Raw genomic sequence first — 15,978 nt, forward strand, 5'->3', positions numbered from 1 at the left:
TCAGTTTTTGTTTATTATCTTCTTATTTTCTGTTGGTTTCAAATTTGTTTAGTATTCGGCACAAATTTCGGCTTTTGCAGTTGTTAGTTAACACAGTTAACTACTGTGTTTTCCTCCATTTTAAACATTTTTTCTTCAATGCGACTCATCTTGATTTTTCATTTATCTCACACTTTTTATTATAAAAAATGTTTCCTACATGACTGTTGCTCGCTTTTATACAATTTTCATGAAAAAATAATGCGTTCATTGTAAATCGTAATTTTCTAAATGATTATTAACAAATTCTTTTATCGTTTTGGCGCCATTATTTAGTTGCGTCAGGCCCCATTTCTTCCCATCTACATCTAGGCTAGATTACTTAACTAGAGCGTATTAGCAACAATCTATCTTCCACCTGCTTCAATTTATGTCAGTGATTATGTGCGCACTTAATTAAAACGCTGAAAGCGTCTACCTTTGAAAACCATAAAAAATTGCATAAAGACAAACGATTTATTAACACACTTAGCTTATTCTGGGCTACTAAATTGCAATTTTCCATTATATCATTACTCACTTCCACTTAAGGTGTTTTGTTCATAAATAATGGTGTTGCTGTCGTGTGATTGAGATTTTATGTATATTTTTGCAAACTACATTTGAATGTTTGGCACTCCTTTCTTACCTCATGGTTTTACCTATTCCGGACTGATTTATAGACAATGCGGGTTTTTGGAGCGTTTATTAGGAAAGAGGTTTTATTTTATATACAGCACTTAGAGTTAATGTTAGTGTTAAAAGTGATGCGGTATGGTAAATAGCTGGGCACAAGAAATGCGGTTAGGCAATAAACGTTTACCACAAATGCGACCTTCCATGGGCAATAATAGCTCTTTTTGTGCCATTGTTGTTCTATTGAATGAAGCAACATAGAAAATGCCTATTCACGTTGAAACTGACGATTCCATGATAATGCTGGTTGCATTTCCAATAACTCGCCCGGTACTTAATAGAAACTAAATTAATTAATATGAAAATCTATTATGTTAATGTCTCATTGTAGTATTGCAGCTTATCTAAAGTGCGGATCATAATAATTAGAGCTACATATGCGGTCGGCACTTTAGTCCTAGTTTTATGAAGAAAAATCGAGCTTTCAAGCACAACTAAAATGCAATAATATAGCAATTGAATGGAATAATTACTCAATTAATTCCGGTAGGAATGAGATTTAGTTTTTGTGTTGTTAGGAGAAGCATTAGAAGGCAGTTTTGAATATAAAAGAGGAAAAGTGAAAGAAAAGAAGTTAAAATTTTCTATTTAATGAACAGGTACTTATAACAATCATTTGATTTAAGGGCAAGAATTACTGTACTTCGACTTTAAACTCTCTCGAGAAAAAATGCGATTGTTGTGCCAAGCACTTCTGACATAAAACTGATTTTTTGGCAAGAACTGATGAATCGACAAATTGAGAGTGTTTTTGCGTTAAAACTATTGTCGCTCCCGGAGGTCTCGGCACAATTTCGACTTTAAACTCTCTCTAATGCGATTGTTGTGCCGAGCCCTTCTGATACAAAACTGATCAATGGACAAATGGACAATGGATAACATCGACTTCAAACTCTTTTTAGTGCGGTCGTTGTGCCGAGAACTTCGGACACGACACAGATTTTTAGGTTTTCATTTTTATTTCTCTTTACGCAGTAGAAGACAGTGTTGACAATAAATGAAGAAAAGTGTAGGAAGAAAAGTTTACTATTGATGGGGAAGTGTTAGAAAAAGCGTGAAATAAGAAAAATTACTGTTTGTAAAGAGCAAAGTATTCTAGAAGAAAAATGCCCCCGTGGGACTTTGGCTTAGATAAGCTTCCTGCCTTGAGTTCTTCCCTTTTACCTCTCATTTATTCAATTTTTGTTTTTAACCCTTTGAGGCCAATTTTTCCAAACCTCCCTCCCGCCCAAGAAGTTTCTTTCTTTCTGGTTTGTAATCTTTAATTTTTTCAACTTCCTTTACTGACGCTCTCCACTTTTGTTCTGTATTTCCCAGCGCAAAAAAACTCAAAGGAGCCAGCTTGACAATGATTAACCACATCCTTCGTATTTATAAAGATGATAAATGTGCCTGAACAAACTGAACCAAGAACTTGATTGATTCCGGTTAAATTTAGAATTGAACTTGACATTTTCGGCTTCAGCCTGGATGCATCGGCATTCCGAAAACTCAAAAATAGATTACCTTTTGTCGAAAATAGTAACTGTTAGGCCAGTTTCCACTTGCCTTGTTGATGTTGATTGTTCGCGTGAATTTTGGTTTTTTATCTTTCGATTACCAATTATTGTAACATTTTATCAGTATTCAGCGTTGAACCGATTTATGGCGCCGGCTTTTCAGTTCCGACACTTTGACTCGTTTTATCAACTAAACTTATCGCAATTTGTTGCTTTGTTTTGAGGGTCATCTTATTTTTGGCATGGTCTTTCGTCAAACTTATCGCGTAATTGCTGATACTGTTAATCGACTAGAAAATGGGCCGAAATTTCGCAATTTGCGATGACCGATAAACGGTTGCTTTTAATAGTTATGCGACAATAAAATTTGTTTAGAAATCTGCAACTCAAATTGTTGGAAGTAATATGCGAAATTTGAAAATTCGGGGATGAAATGTGTATGGTTCAGAAAAGCTGGGCAATAGGGAGGTAATTTGGGTCATTTTCTAAGCAAAATTTAAAGAACCTAAAAAAATTATCTTTGCTGATGGATCAACACGTATTTTTCTCTTAACTGTTCTAAACTGCGGGAAATACGAAAATGTCTTGAACGGCAATGAAATTTTCTGCGTCATCAGAGCCACGAAATGTCTACATTTAATTGTATTTAATTCATACTTAATAAGAATGTACCTAGTTGAATTTTTGTGTCGATTATTTTATCCCAATTATATAACTAATTTTGATTGCTGATCGCATAGTTGGAAAAATGAAAATTTAAATAATTAAACCTATTTGCAAAACCCACACGAAAAAGCGACTTGAAAACAACATAGTGAACGAAATTCATTCATAAAAACCAAACTTACAAAGCCGAGATCGATGCCCAAATTAAGCGGGTACGCGAACGCCTTGAGGCGATGGTACTATTCTCGTTTCCGTTTCGGTTCCTGTGAGAACGCAAAAAACGCAAGAAGGCGAAACCGATAATTTCGCCTTCTTCGTAGGTCCTTGACCGTGCCCTGGTGCATCGATGGATGCACTCCATACACCAGTACCACCATGGTACCTGGCCATGTTGCCAACTGGTCGAAAATTCCACTTACGCTCATGACTTGGTACAGTTTTTAAGTTTTCGCATTGAGCTAAATTGCTTTCGTTAAAACTCCCAATGTAGTTGCGTCGGAAATGCGAATTTTTTTGCAGGATTACGTGAATTATTTAGCAAACTTCTGTTCGTTTCAGCAACTGTCTATTGTACTTGAAAATCGTTGTAAGAAACTACAATCGAAGCAAATTAGGTTTATTTTTCTTGTGGTTTTAAAGTGTTTTCAACTGTTGCTTTTGCATTGATGTCGGATTTATTACGCAGATCGTTCCGAGCTAAACATTAGCAGAAAAACAAAACTTCCAAGGTTTCAGAATTAATTATTAATCAACCAGAATTTATAAATATTAGAGCAGATAAAACTTCAAAGGAGTCAGTACCGATTTATCAAAGACTACTAACGATGGTGGCAACAAAATTTTCTATCGCTTTTAGTTCAATTTTTTCGTTTTCTTATTTTATTTAAATTTGGCTGTGCATCAGGCCTCCCGACATTATTAGTAAAAATCCCACAATTAATAAAACAAATTTTTCTTTGTTTCAGGTAAGATCAAATTACTATACTGTTGGTAAGTACTGGATTGTCGGTAAGTTTGTTGTTTTAGCGTTTTTCTGATAAAACCCCGTCCTTTCGTGAAAAAAATGAAATGTTTTTGAAGAATCTGCTTGTGATTTTTGTTACTCAGTAGACGTTTCGAAACATGTCGCGCTCATCAGGTTTTCAGCTTTTCTGCCATAAATCAGGCAGGCGGCAACATTGAGCGTCTTCTATCGGTGTAGACTCTCCTGTTCCATCTGGTAGCAGGAAACGAACACTATTCCGATAATTACAAGTAGACTCGATTGTTGAAATTTGTAATTGAGCGTGTGAAGTAGAGAGGGCGCGATATGTTAGTATTATATTATGTTCGCAAACCCCAAGTATATCTGGCGAAATAAATAAATATATATATAAGTATATATAAATCAATATAATTCTCATTTTTTAGTTTTATTTATCGCTCCAATATGGATGGAACTTCGTAGGTTTTTTAACTCGATCCGATCGAGCAATTTTTTTTCGATTTCATTCGAGTTACAGGTTTATGTGGCAAAAGAATGGTAGGATGAAGTTTAAGAACTGAATTGAACTTTTACTGAACAGTAAAAGAACACACATACCTACTTTAACAGCACGTTGTCAATAGTAAACATCGAATTTGAAGAATGTCCTAGCATTTGTGAACTTCTTCTACTTTTACGATCGGCACAGCTGTTGTTTTTAACAGTTTCTTGGCTGTTAGGTCGTTTCTAAATCAATTAGACAATATACACATATCTTGGGCAAATACGGCAATTTATGGCAATTTCACCAGGAGGCACGAATTTTCAATAATAATTTATTGTCCTTACCTTGTCTGTAGAACTGTTTTAGTTTAGTATTCTAATCAGCAGATACGCACAACCAACAAACCGATCCGCGCTAATTTCCACCTAAGTAGCTCTGATAGCCGAAAACGAGGCTACTTTTAATACAATTTAGAAGCGATTTTTACCGGTTCGTGACTAAAATCGAACTGATCTTGAAAATTGAGCAGCGAACGGCTCTTTTCAACTTTCCAGTTGAAATTCCAATTTAAAGACTCGATGGGTACGTGTCTTGTAAATTTCAAGATAAATCGCCAATACAGTTAGTCGATCTTCATTCTTCACATGTACTTATTTCCAAGATCGTTTAAAATGTATCGCAATCAGGCCGTATATTTGGGATGGTCGACCAGACGATGGCTCGTTCTTGCCGAAAATGACAATTCCAGTTGAAATTCGACGATAGTTACTGATCTGTTTGATTTTTATTAATTTATATTATCACTACTTTATGTAAAATGTATTCGATAACGTAGCTAAATTGAAAAAATCAGTCATCAAATGTCCATAAATTCATATAATTTGTTTATAGTAATATGAAAAAAATCATGGTTGTATTTGGAATCGCCGTACTTTGAACAGTTTTTTTGCAAATTGATAATTTTGTAAAAATATTGCTTGATTATTATTAATTTACTTAATTGTTTATGTTTTGTTAATTTAATCTGTAAAAGCAACCATTGACTTCCACCAAGAAAAACATTTTCCATATCACCTTAATTTGTTTATTCAACGCATGGAAGTTCGTTAAAGCCTCTTAACTAAATGATGTCTCTCCACTTCTTTGGAGCCACCACTTAAAAATAAAGTCCAACTGGCGTCGATTCGCCTTGTCTAACTTAATTTTATGTTGTAAACATCCCTAAATAAATCTGTCGAGAGTAGTTTCGGATTCTGGAAAATAAACATTGCATCCTGCAGAGTTATGGGTTGTTTTTTGGAGTTGCCCCGCTCCCACTCTATATACATGAATAGATAAGCTTGATGAATCCTAATCTTAATTGATTGAAGACTGCAAAAGCCACTTTACTTTACATCTACAGCCTCTCGAATACTGTTTCCTGATAAATATCAAATGTTTGAAATCCTCTTAATTTTTGAAGTTTTTTTTTGCGTTGAATGATAAGTGCTTAGCTTACTTCGTCTTACTAATGCTTATTAATAAACGTGACAATGCTCAGTCGTCGACCTTGTTTCGGCTACTTAAGTCGCAATTTTGGGTCCGAAATCGGCGTGTTTCGGAATTTCAAACACCATCGGCAACTTTGTGTTTATCGGCGATAGTTTGTCGGGTTGCGACTGTCGTCATTCCCCAGTCTAGTCTCCTATTCATATCTATGAAATATCGGAGATGCCGGCTTAAGTCGGTTACGTAAGGAACGCATGCGTTCCTTTCAAGAAATCTAGGCTGGGTTGTCGATACCACCGCAAATTCTTCAAAGTATTAAGAAATTGGGGTTTCTGTTCGGAAAAAATTTCGGCGTTTTACTCGAGAGCGCAAAGAAAAAAACTACACCGACACAAAATAATGGACATTTTCCACGCACTTTAGAAGTTGGAAGGTTCATAACAACACAAGTCTTAGATAAGTTCTATATTGTTGAGGCGGATTCATTTTTTTACAAACTTCTTTTTGGGTATTTTGCCTCAAAAATTTTTGTCTTTAAAAAAGACAGAATTTCCTCACGTCTTTTATTACAGATTGATAAATAGTGCTCCTATTTCGCAATAAGAACGAATTATTTATCAAAAAGTAATCAAGAACTATCACCTAGAGGGTATCCTGCGACACACTTAGGCTCAAGCTGTAAGAGAAAATTCCAATTAGTAGAGAAATTCATTTGAAAAATTACCTTGACGTTTCGATAGCTATTTTCTGCTATCGTTATCAAAAGAACCTAAATGAACCTAAAAAAGAGAATGTTAATAAATTGTGTAACAATAGTAGGATAATACAAAATATGAAAATTCACTCTGATAATTCGTCTGTGCAAATTGTCAGTTATGGGTTATTATTATATGTTTTGTATTATTATATTATTGTATGTTGTTTGTATGCTGGTTTTATTTGCTATTTTCAACAAAACGAATCAACGATTACTCATATATTTTGTTTCACGTCTTCCCTATACATATCAAGTTCTTCAACTTCCACAAATTTCCTTTTGCGTTTAATCAATTCTCAATGAGATCAAATCAGTCAGCTTTTTGTCACATACTTCGCAAAGGCCAAGCTCATCTGGATCTTCTTTATTCACATATTTGTCTTGTTGATGAACAACATTTTTTCTGTTCTCTGAACTTTTTCTTCATTGGCAGCCGCTGTTTTTGAATTAAATTTTCTGCTCTTTTTTATTTTCTTCTCATTTTCTCCTTTTATTATTTGTTCATGTCATTGGCTGGATTTTTGGGAACGTTTATTAGTTTTATGCGAAAATATTTCAATATTTTCTTCAAGCATTCGGCAAACAGCTAAGAACTGATCATTTAAAGCGTGGCTCTAGTTTCGAAATTCGTTTTGCATTTTCCAAATAATCTTTATAAGCTCTAGATGGTCGATTTCTTTGTGCCCTAGAAGAAATCGAGGAATTTTGTCAGTCTTTTTTTTTTGTTTGTCTTAAAGTTGGTTCGAGAGCTCGATTAGTAATAACTCAACATATTTTTGTTGAAACTGGGTATTTTTCGGGGTTTTAGGGCGTCCTGGAAAACAATTTTTTCCTGACGTTTCGCAAGCACGAGAGACTTCCATTTTCAGAGGCGGTTTGCTGGCGCGTATGCCAAACTTATTTTTATCATTTCCCATTTGGAGTTTTACGGAAACATTACCTTTAACGCCCAAAGTTATTAGCTTGAAATAATTTAATCTAATCTTAACGATTTCTGACAACACCCTTATCTGTTGATAACAGTATCAGAAATTAGAAGGGCGGTTTAATTAAGAGCTGTAAGTGCTATCATCGGGTTGCCGCATGTTATCGAAAAACCCCAAGTACCGTTTTAGTTTTGCAATGCATGACAGTTTTCCAGGGGGATAATTGAAAGGGATTGTCCTCCTCGACCACCCGATTTAAACCTGTTTGATCATACTCCAGTTGACTCAAAGGCTCAAAAGCTAGCAAAGTTTCAAGCTTGCTCTCATCATCAGCTGGTGTAGATAAATATCTAAAGATTTTCTGAATGATAGATCCGGCAGCATTGTTTAAGACAGGTGAGCAGTTCACCGCGAAACGTTTACGGGAGCAGCACGGTTTGTACGTAGGCTAAATAGCGAACGAACGAAAACAATGGGCATATGGTGAGAAAATCGGGAGTGTGCTTGATTAAGGGCTCGCCCTGGTGATGACGAGTGGCCGAAACGTCGCATTTAGCCGGAAACCGTTGGCTCGACCCGGAACTCGCTTGGGCGCAACCTTGGCTTAGCCGGAGGCTGTAAAGGAACCAGGTTAGGTCGATTGTTTTTGGTGTTGATCAGCGATCAACCAGCCTACTGGGTGGACTCGAAGAAACAGTTCCAATAGCGTCATTGTTCTTTTGGGGAGTTGCAAATGGGGAAGATAAGCTATCTTTTATGAAACTGATATCATTGCATTTCAGGTGCTGAGCAGGACGAAACTCTTGATTTTTTTTAGAGTTTCTTCCTTCTTGTCGCCGTTCCTTTGTTGTATTCTAAACGAAGAGCGTTTGAAGAATTTGGCCCAATTCGGTGCTACAACATTCTTCAGCGGATTTCTGGCTGCTGACCTCACAGAGCCCCCTAATATTGTTCAAACGAGTTTTTCGCATATTTATCTGGCGATTTAGTCAGACTTTTGAGCCGTTTGAATAAATCATACAGCCAAAACTAGATTTGATGTCCTTGAATTCACGAAAGAACCAGCTTTCAACGGTCGTTTTCTTCAGCTGAATCTTTTTGGGCGCCCAAGTCCCAAGTCTAATCGAGTTATTATTGACGTTAATGGCTTTGAAGTCGATTTTTTCGTTTTCTTGACAATGTTTTTTTGTGGGAACTTAGCCGTTTTGAAAGTCTAAGGTCGATGTGCGAGTGAGATCCAACGTTCACAAACTTTGCACTGTGTGCAAATATAATTATAATCATCATATGCTGCAGCTTTTTGCGTTCGAATAATTGCTATTTGTTCCACTTATTTTGACTCTGAAGTTCCATTCTTCCTGCTGATTTTATCCGCTCATTCGTGGGAGTTATGAAATGGAACAATCGGAACTGTTTGGACGAGTCCAGTTGATCTGTGCTGAGATCATTCAGATACACTTTTCTGAATGATTTGCATACTTAAGGCTGAATTACGCTACTTAATAATTGCGGTGCTGTCAGTGTTGAGGAGCGGTTTGCTGAGAAACTATGGGAAAATACCAAAAAGTACCGTATGGGCGAAGAATCGACATCAACGAAATACGAATTTTCAGAACCAAAACCTACCTATTACTAAGTAATTAATAGATGAGTTAACGTTCGGAACACGGAAAGTTTGATTCTAATCATGATTTATTATGGGTTTTGCTATTAATTAAGCCTTTTGTTGATATGTGATCGCAACTAGATAATATTGGCCAGAATCAATAGTTTATTTAGTATTATTATATTTCGTCTAAAAAATCGAGCTCTAAGAATAAACCTCAATTAATCAATGAACTTCGTTTGGAAACTTTATGCCGGTAAAATGTTACATAAATTATTTAATTAATTAATTATAAATCATCGAATATATATCTGAACTTGGCAATGTATTTGCATAAAACTTCATACAAAGAAAATTGACTTCTACAAGCCCAATCTATGTAAGTGATTAATTACACGACTTCTCCGTGTAATTAGTTGCATGTTCCGAAGAACATTCCAGTTGTAGGTTTTGTCATCAATTAAAAAACAATAATTAAACGTAATTGACGTGGGCGAAGCAATTACATCTATCAACAGGATGAAACATCGGATAAGTTTCGATGGGGTTTTAATTGAGTTTTCTGGGTGCGATAGCGATTTAGAGTGTTTTTTTCCAAAAACCCATGTTGGAAAACATCCGAAACCAATCATTCGAATTAAGCAAACGCTCATTTCAAAGCTTCTTGCGCGTTTCATCTGTGTATCATTAAAGCGCAAATGACACGACCATTAAAGTATCTGCATAAGCAAGCAAGTAGATTCAAAGACGATAAACGGTACCGTTATCTAGACCTCCCATCTAACACATGAGTTATTTCAGAATTTGTGCAAATGATGGTACCGCCTAAATTAAGGTGTGAATTGATGAAGAATATTTTATAGGCTGTGTACGTTCAGGAGGCGATCATGTAGTTCTAGACGGAATTTGAAAGTGAATAGAACGCAGAAATTGCTAAAAGCGTGCCAAATTACAAAGGCAACGAATACATAAACTAAAATTAAAACAAGGTATTACATGTGAAACATGTTTAACTGCGCTTATAAGCAAATAATAAAACCAAAAGTCGTTTTTTTGCACTGGCAACAACAAACGCTTAATTGAGATTGGTGAATTTTTCGTTTTGGAATAGAATTTGTTCCTGACGTTTCGCAAGCACGAATGACTGGCACCTTCAGAGGTTGACTGAACGTTATCAGCGTTTAGTTCTACAAACCAGGAACAGTTTCATATTTAGAAAGCCACCAGACTAATTAAGGTAACCCGATAAACAATCCTTTTATGTCAAGTCGCAGGTTTATCGAGCAAAAAATGTGGTTCCAAACAGGAAATGTGCCACATTTATTTATCATATATCTTGCTAGTAGAGTAAGCCGCAGGCCGCTTCCAGTCTATGTTAGTGCAAACAGCCATGCAACCGATGCATACTATCTTAAATCGATCGCATATGGTCAATAAATTACACCTATGGTGTGCCTGAATGCAGTTTGCATCGAGTATTTGTGAGAATTTATTTACTTATCGGTTATTATTGAAGGAATACGTCAATTTGATCGGGCTTCCAAGTGTCCAACTGCTTCTGCAGCCGGTTTGGTTTCGTACTTTTTGCGCCTGCTGAGCAATTTGCTACGGTATTTATGCCAAATGGTAATACATTTCATTGTTTTGTTTGTTTGATCATTTATTCTGCCAATTTTATGTACCACCGAGTTTTTTTGGTTTAATTCTGATTTTGATCGTTATCAACCAAGATTTTCTATACGCGAAACTGTTAATTTTTTCGGGCTTTTAGACCGCCGCCCATAAGAAATTCTTCCTGACGTTTCATAAGCACGACTGACTTTCATCTTCAGAGATGGTTTGTTCGACACAGCAACTAACTTATTATTTATTTTTTGAATATTGTTTTTTATATTTTATTTATATTAATTATTTATATATAATATGCTGTATTCTGATTGTGTATCGGTAACCTGTTTGTGTATTTTTAAAACAATTTTCTGGGAATACGCTTAGTGTTTCTGTTTTGTTCATTTTCTCGAATTGAAATTATTTATTCTGTATTGTATTATTTAGAATTTATTTTCTGCATTAGATGATAATTAATAAATAAAATACAAATAAAGTAGAAAATATAAAAATTTCGCCTATTTTCAATCGTCCTTTATTAAATGTTTAATCCAATTAAAGTCACTTAAAATATAAAAGTTAGAACATCGATAGTGACTAACTGTTCATCAAGTGTGCAGTTTGTGCCAACATCAGAGCCCCATCGAACTTGTTTACTATGTATTGTGTTAAGCGACGGAAAATTATTTTTTGTAGAATTTCTTTTCTTCATTAGATGATAATTAATAAATAAAATACTAATAAATTAAAAAATAGAGAAATTCCGCCTATTTTTAATCGCCCGGTTTTAAATGTTTGATCCAATTCAAGGGACTTAAAATATAAAAGTTAGAACATCGATAGTGACTAACTGTTCATTAAGTGTGCAGTTTGTGCCAACATCAAAGTCCCATCGAAATTGTTTATTATGTATTGTGCTAAGCGACGGAAGATTATTTTTTTGTGGAACTTCTTTTCTTCGTTAGATGATAATTAATAAGTAAAATTATAATAAAGTAAAATATAAAAAAAATTTGCCTATTTTCAGTCGCCCTGTATTAAATGTTCAATCCAATTCAAGTGACTCCAAAAGTTAGAACATCGATAGTGACTGACCGTTCATCAGGTGCGCAGTTTGTGTTAACATCAGAGCCCCATCGAACTTGTTTATTATGTATTGTGTTGAGCGACGGAAAATTATTTTTTTGCAGAATTTCTTTTCTTCATTAGATGATAATTAATAAATAAAATACTGACCAAGTAAAAAATAGAAAAAATCCGCTTATTTTTAATCGCCCGTTATTAAATGTTTGATCCAATTCAAGGGACTTAAAATATAAAAGTTAGAACATCGATAGTGACTAACTGTTCATTAAGTGTGCAGTTTGTGCCAACATCAGAGTCCCATCGAAATTGATTATTATGTATTGTGCTAAGCGACGGAAGATTATTTTTTTGCGGAACTTCTTTTCTTCGTTAGATGATAATTAATAAGTAAAATTATAATAAAGTAAAAAATAGAAAAATTTTGCCTTTTCAATCTCCCTGTATTAAATATTCAATTCAATTCTTCAAAAGTTAGTTACTCGATTGAAAAATTGTAAATCGTGCCCTTTTCGGGAATTTTTAAAATTTGAAAATCGGCCTATTATGAACAAGCCCTTAGTCATTCTTTGTGATTTTGCTATCTTCTGCCGTTATAACAACTTTATTTCCTGGTATTCGTGAGGAAACTTCAAGCAATGGAAAACCGTTCGACTATTTTGAGTTTATTTTTCTAAAATTTGAAATTGAAACGACGAAGTTTCATGAGGCTCCAATGGTCAATAACTTCTTAAGATTTTTGAGAATTGGGTTTTTAGAATACAACTGAAATGGTTTCCCATCAAGAAAAATCAAAGAGAAACCTTCCTCATGCCCGCTGCTGGAAAATCTCTTTTTTTTCACTTAAAATTTCATGGATTTCCGTCTTCAAGGAATGCAGTAACGTTCGATGCAAGTCTCGCTTAGATAATTTTTCCTATTTGGTTATCTAATTTAAATGGTATCCAAGTCAGATGGAGTTGATAGTAGAAAACTAAGATTTTGGAATGGGTTTTTTTAAACTGAAATGGTTTCTGATCTTGGCAAATCAAACAGCAAAACTTCTTTATGCACGCTGCAAGAAACCGATTTTTTTAAATTTGAATCCGTATCTTCAACGAATGCAGTAACATTCAATGCAAATTTCGCTTTGAAAAAGGCCACTTGCAAATTTTTCTTCAAAAGACTTTGAACAACAAAGACAAACCAAACTCACCAAGCATTTTCAGAAGACTTCGTCATGTTCAGAAAAAAAATGAGTTTCTATCTCTTCTAGTTTGAAAGTGACGCACTTTTTAATCCCGGACTGACAGATTAAAGTATAACGTGAAACTTTGAAAATTCCTCAAAAGCCTCTGAGATGCCCGATTGAAACCAAACTTAGCGAGCATCTCAACAAGACTCTCCAATGTTGAGGAATAAAATCTTGTTGGGGAGCCACAGATTTTTGACTTTTTAAAATTTTTTAACGACTGCAATAATATTCGAGGCAAATCTTGCTTAGATAATTTTTCCCATTTGGTTATCTAATTTAAATGGTATCCAAGTCAGGTGGAATTGAAAATGGAAAGCTTATAAATGCCGTCAGCATAGCATGACGTCAAACCAGTGTGGGTTTTCCGTTTAACGACTCTGGTACTGGTCGGTTCGGGTGTTTATTCAAATTCCTATTACAGTAATGGAAGCAGAAATGATAAATAAGTCCATATTGAGGCTGCGTTGAAAGGTTCCGAATACTAACCAGCCGATGCCAACCAGTCAGACATGTAACTTTCCAATCGAAATATGGAGCACCCAGACAGTTGATTATTGAACAATTTCCACCAAAAGCTGATTGGCTATTTTCGGAGCTGATATAAAAAATGATCCTGGATGGAAAACCGGCTGAAATCATCAATACCCAAATATAGGGTTAAGTGTAGATCAGTAGGTGTGAACCATTTAGTGTGTAAATTCGCTGATGATATTTAAAATGCACATGTGGGAGCCGGTGTTGGCAAATAAAAACCTACCAAAAGCGGTCGTTTCATTGTTTATGGTATGACATTATTTTTGACGCCTAGTGCTGTTATGCGGCTGATATAAGTAGGTAATATTAACCTACTTTGGCGTGATGTTTAAGCTACATGGTAAATAAATTGGGCAATTTTTTTCGATGTTGGTTTCACACAGTTCATGTCTCGTCAGCTCGAAGGCTGCATTTTCCACCACTTCTGTGACTTCTAGCAAGTTGAACTCTGTGTGGCTTCAATTTAAACAAACGCCCTGCTCTGAATATCTACTACAATAAGATAACTCAGTTCTTTATTGCTCTGTTTTCGTATTTCTTACTTAAGCAGCACTTTTATATTCATGTTATTTTGTTCATTCTCTTCACGAAGCGTGCCCGATCGTGATCGTTTTCTTAATGATCATTGCTTAATATTATCTGTGTTTTACGTCCTCCTCTTCAATAATTTCCCTTATGTTTTATTCGTCAACTTTTTCAATGTCTTTTGAGTAAATGGTGCTGCACTTTAGAAAGTTTTCCTTCAGAAAAATGAATCAAAACGGTGAGTTATTCACGTTCAATTACATAAGCCATATGATCAGCCCACATAAATGCTGCACGAACTGCTACTTTTTTGCATTCTTCCTACATCATCATTCCATTTTTAAACGGTCGTATCGTAATGGGGTGTTTCGTCACTAAATGTATGCGAAGCGATAAGTGTACAGGCATTGATTGTGTGCAGAACCAGAGTGGGCGCAAAGAACCTTACAATGTTAATAAGGCCGCGTACGAAATTATGAAAACTCCATCTAGACCATATGTTTTTGCCGGTTCTTGCTCCACGGAACCAGAAAGTAAAAGTGAATTCATTTCCATGGTGTTAAAATCAAATTAATTAGATCGCACGTACGGTTTCATAAAAGGCGTTTTTCCTCTTGAGTCTCCGAGAATGAAGAACGTGTCAGCATTATTGTTTGCTCGAACCCAGCAATGATGATCTTGAATTGACACCTGCGGATTCCTCTGATGGCACAATAAGATAAAAGTCGAATAATTCTTCTACATGGTCATTCTGACTAACCAGTTAGATGAAGATCAACATCTCTTGATATGTTGCGTATTGAATTAAAGTGAACTCATTCCTCCGGTGTTCAACATAACGTAGATGTTGTTTTAGTTTATTTGGTATCTTTAATGCTTCAACTAGCCTTGTGTCGATGTTTTCGAGTTTCGCATATTTTTATTTTCTTCTCATTTCCTTTTTCTGCCTGCTGTGTCTTGTTCTTTATCGAACTTCGATTATTTCTATGGCCATTTTGCGTGTAGGCACCATATATGTAGACCCTCCAATTTCCCTTTTGGGAAGATTTATTATAGAACACACACTGCTATTTGTCTCCACCTTCCGGTTTCATTAACGTTATTGCTTTTGTAATTCCTTCATATTGAAACAGTTTGTGCACTTAATGTCTTGAACACTTCCAGTTCTTCTCATCTTCAGTGTAGGACATTCAATTTTTGAGACTTTCGGTCAATAATCGGGTTTCTGTGCATAGTTGTTTACCTAAAAACTTTTCATGTTTTATGCTCTGGGCGATTGTTTGATCTCTACAATAACACAAACATCAAGTAAAATATCACAATCGAATTGTGTGCAGTTTCCCACAAAGGGCGAAAATTTGATGTTGTTTTTAGCTTTACGCGGTTTTAGCTAAATTGGACAATCGGCTCAAACATGACGTCGCCCTTTCGGTCATATTTCAACTATTATTTTGGCTACGATACTCGTTTCCTTACCACTGGATAGCGAATGAAAAATTTCATTCACGAAGTGATACTTGAACTAGTAAATATCGGCAGTTTCACATAAAAAGCGAAGTTTGAACATCATTTTTAGTTTTATTCATTTTTAGCAAAATTGAACCACCCGCTCAAACACAAGGTTTTTTGCCCATATCTCGGAAACAAATTGAAAACAATTGACGCAATTTTACGAGCTTTTAGTTAAACTGGGCAATCGGCTCAAACATGCCGCCTTTTTGGTCATACTTCAACAATCATTTGAGCTAAGATACTCGTTTTCTTACCACTGTGTAGCGAATGAAAAAATTCACTCACGAATTGAAACTGGATTTAGAAAATGTTGGTAGTTCTTACATAAAACGCGAACTTTCAACATCATTTTTAGTT

General features: G+C 35.3%; 2 protein-coding genes and 2 long non-coding RNA genes across 34 annotated transcripts in view; 3 read left to right on the forward strand and 1 right to left on the reverse strand.

Moving 5' to 3' along the window:
* Positions 1-4,840, reverse strand: part of LOC109540441 (venom serine protease-like) — a 29,041-nt gene extending 24,201 nt beyond the window's left edge. The window contains exon 1 of the mRNA XM_019908829.2: positions 4,693-4,840. The gene's annotated coding sequence lies outside the window, so the exon portion shown is untranslated. The remainder of the gene's footprint in view (positions 1-4,692) is intronic.
* LOC109540437 (microtubule-actin cross-linking factor 1) overlaps positions 1-15,978 on the forward strand; it is a 125,510-nt gene that overhangs the window by 10,192 nt on the left and 99,340 nt on the right. For 20 of the 31 annotated variants that reach the window (XM_019908802.2, XM_019908807.2, XM_019908815.2 and 17 more), the window contains exon 1: positions 7,910-8,149. The exons of 4 other annotated variants lie outside the window; for them this stretch is intronic. The gene's annotated coding sequence lies outside the window, so the exon portion shown is untranslated. Of the gene's footprint in view, positions 1-7,909; positions 8,150-15,978 lie in introns of those variants that run through there. 7 more of the 31 variants (XM_048667619.1, XM_048667620.1, XM_048667622.1 and 4 more) reach the window with 2 other exon arrangements.
* Positions 8,156-11,105, forward strand: LOC125504914. The gene is made up of 2 exons (XR_007281800.1): positions 8,156-10,751; positions 10,897-11,105. It is a non-coding gene; the product is annotated as an uncharacterized LOC125504914 (long non-coding RNA).
* LOC125504916 lies at positions 12,332-13,812 on the forward strand. The gene is made up of 2 exons (XR_007281802.1): positions 12,332-13,405; positions 13,472-13,812. It is a non-coding gene; the product is annotated as an uncharacterized LOC125504916 (long non-coding RNA).

Source organism: Dendroctonus ponderosae, unplaced genomic scaffold, assembly GCF_020466585.1.
Source record: "Dendroctonus ponderosae isolate FM_Combo_2020 unplaced genomic scaffold, Dpon_F_20191213v2 Dpon_F_20191213_6, whole genome shotgun sequence".
Lineage (NCBI taxonomy): Eukaryota > Metazoa > Arthropoda > Insecta > Coleoptera > Curculionidae > Dendroctonus > Dendroctonus ponderosae.